Genomic DNA, 3772 nt, shown 5'->3' with positions numbered 1-3772 from the left:
TGTGTGGTGTGCCTTCCTTCTCAGCAAGCAATTTCCATTTCACTTCAAGTGCGTGTTCAGAGCTATATGGGGGGAGACTGTACGGCAGGTAAAACCACCCTCTCTCTCCAATACAACTGGTTGAATGAACAAAGTGTCAAAGCGTGGACCTCTCCGCTTCAATGACATGCTGTGAGGGGTTTGTGACACCCTAGGCACGGTAATTACAAGGTTCTTGCGGCACTTGACATACTAGGACAGGGGGGCGGGCGGGCGGGCGGGCGGAGGGGGTTGGTGGGGTTGGGTGGGCCCGCGGCGGGGGTAAGGTTGGGGCCGGGGGTGCGGGTGTGGGTGGGGGTGGGGGAGGGTTGGGGGGTGGGGGGCTGGAGTGGAGGGGCGGTCTTTTGGAGCCACACAATATACCTTGATCGTTTGCCTTCCTGAATGTATGTCATGTTGAAGCATTGCGCGTCTTCGACTTGACGATTTGTCGGACCTTGTTGAAGAGGACAATAGTTCGTTGAAAGCGAGTGTGTCAGTAGCAGTAGTGGTGGGAGTTGTAGCAGTAGTAGTAGTAGCAGCAGCAGTAGTAATAGTAGTAGTAGTGGCTGTGTAGTTGCTATGTAGTAGTAGTAGTGGTAGTAGTAGCAGTAGTATTTTATGTATTTCCACTTATGTGATGTTAGACCACACACACACACAAAGAGAGAAAGAGAGAGAGAGAGATGGAACTGGGGTGGGGGAGACAAAGTGGGGAGAGGGAAAAAGTATAGTTAAGAAAACTGATGAATGAAAAACCTTACATCAAAGAGTGTGTGTGTGCGTGCGCGCGCGCGGGCGCGTGTGTGTGTGTTTGTGTGTGTGTGTATGCGTGTGTGTGTGACTTCAAGATATATCAGATGTTGTCACAAAGAATGCGTGTATTGGGGCATGTATGGAGAGAGAGACACGCTTTCACTTTCACAATACGGAACCGGAACTCCTCACAAAATTCTCCTCCCATTTTGAACAAAGGCAAAGATGAAAGCACGCAGTTTAAGAAATAAGACAGATTTATTCGGAACGAAGTGTCATCAGTTTGATATTGTAAGTATTTCCGAAACTTGTTTATCACCAATAGATACCAATGAATCCCTACACTAACAGACCTTCCACCCCCCAACAGACCCTTCCACAGACCCAATGACCCACATGGTGGGGTTGCCATATATGTAAAAGATTACTTGTATCTTAAACCCCGTCCTGACCTGTATGTTGATACTCTTGAAGCAGTATGGATTGAGACCAAGATTGACCAAGAGAGCTTACTTGTTGGATCATTCTATCGTCCCTCTAATGCAAATGTTGATTACTGGAACTTGATAAATGATAGTATTAGGAAAGCTGACAGAACAATGATAAAATTTATTATTTTTGAAGACTTCAATGTAGATGTACAAACTAACCCAACTAAGCATCTGACAGATATCTTAAATCGCTATCAATTTAAACAAGTAGTAAATTCCCCTACCAGAATCACAGACACTTCTAGGACATGCATAGATCTAATTATTACTCAAAGTCCGGACATGATTAAATCCACTGAAGTCTTGCCTCCATTTTGTAGTGACCACAGTGTTCCATGTGTTATTTTAAAACCTCTTGTACACAAGCACAGTACTTTCCAGAGAACAACCTTTGATATGATATGTTAGACCGTAACAAATTCTGTGAATTATTAAGGAACGAAAACTGGAGCGAAATATTTATGAATAACACAGTAGATGATGCTTGTGAACATTTTACCGAAAGATTTTCGTTAGCAGCAAAACAATGCATGCCATGTAAAGTTGTAACAGCACGCCCCAAAGATGCTCCTTGGTTCAATAATGAATTAAAAAGACTTATTAAGAAAAGAAATAAACTCCATAGAAAAAAAACAAGAGAACAAACGAACAGGGTGACTGGGAAAGTTTCCAAAATGTGAGAAATGAAGTAGTGGATAAGGTACGGAAAAGGAAATTAGAGTATTACAATGTGCTAATTGACAAAGTGTTAGATCCTGATCAGTTTAGACAAAGAGACTGGTGGAAAATAGTTAGGCAGTTTATGAACAAAAGGTATAGATTCTGATAATATACCGCCGCTTACCGTGGACGGAAAAAAACGTACTACTCCAATCTAGACAAAGCAAACATATTTAACTCACTCAGTACGGCCAGAGTCCTCTCTTCTCCTCTACACAGACCCCTCGGATGTCCAGTGGGTGTCTGAATGACCCAACCTTTAGCTTCCGTCGTCAGAATTGTGGTATTCTTTGTCAACATTCACGTCTTCAGTATAAGAGCCTTCCTCTTGCAATATTTTGATGATGGTAATTGGGGTGAAACGCTGTTAACGTCGTCTCTTTCGCCATTCGTATGGAAAGAGTTAATGATTTTTTTTTTATAGACCAGTGTAAACTAGTAGATACAGACGATCCTCTTCCACACGTAGTACACAACGAATCGACACAGACAGAAGAAAATTTTTTAATAACACTGACAGCTCTTGAAGTGAAAACCATCATTGATAATCTTATACAAAAAAGGCGTCTGGCCCTGACCTAATTCATATTTAATTATTAGTCGCTTCACTTGATGTTATATCTGCTCCACTCAGCACATTCTTTCATCGATGCTTGGACGAAAGCAAAGCAAATTTCCACAGCTTTGGAAAACAGCTAATGTCACACCAGTTCATTAAAAAGGAAACACAGATGAATGCACTAATTATCGGCCGATCTCCCTTTTAAGTTGTGTAGGGAAAGTATTTGAAAGATGTGTGCACAAATATGTTTACAACCTGATGTCAGAAGCACAGTCAGGGCTTATTCATGGTGACTCGACAATTAACTAACTTCTTATTATCTATGACAACTTAGTAAATAACTACAATAAAAGTATTCCTGTTCAGTCAACATTTTTTGAAAAATCTAAAGCTTTCGATCGTGTGTGGCACAGGGGCCTTTTACTTAAATTGGAAGCTGCTGGTATCAAAGGCAAACTCTTGGTTTGGTTTCGAGATTATCTCTCAGACAGGTACCAGTCAGTTCTAATCAAAGGTGCACAGTCAGTTAAGTTAAAACTTCTTCAGGGTGTACCACAAGGATCTGTTCTTGGTCCACTGTTATATCTAGTCTATATCAATGACATAGTCTGTAGTATTAGTTCTGATATCAAATTATTTGCTGATGACACGAGCATGTCTCTTGCAATGAGAAGCCCTGTCACGAGAAAAGAAACCCTGCAAGCTGACTTAAATAGAATAGGCGTTTGGGCAAATACATGGAAAGTTAAATTTAATGATTCTAAAACAGAACTACTAAATGTATTCCGGGGAAACGTAGTATGCTACAACCTAACTATTGGAAGTGTCAACTTACCAACAACACAATCAACACAAGCACCTAAGGGTCATTCTGCAAAGCAATTGAAGGTGGGGTGACAACATAGATAGTATCGTTAGTAAGGCTGGATTACTGATCAACTGTCTTCGTTCATTTAAGTAGAAGCTGACCAGGAGGGCTCTGGAAACGATGTATATATCCTTCATCGCTTGACTATGCTGATATAATCTGGGACAACTGCACACAGTACCAATGTAAAATGTTGGAAGACTTACACTTAGACGCTGTGCGTATTATCACTGGTACTGTTCGTGGTACTAGCCACGATAAATTGTTCGCAGAATCTGGATTCTGTTCATTAAAAAAAGGCGTCGTAGACATAAAATAATAATGTTCTTTAAAATTATCAATAATATTTGTCCTCAG

This window comes from Babylonia areolata, chromosome 21 (assembly GCF_041734735.1).
Source record: "Babylonia areolata isolate BAREFJ2019XMU chromosome 21, ASM4173473v1, whole genome shotgun sequence".
Classification (NCBI taxonomy): Eukaryota; Metazoa; Mollusca; class Gastropoda; order Neogastropoda; family Buccinidae; genus Babylonia; species Babylonia areolata.
Note: the sequence above shows the minus strand (reverse complement) of the source record.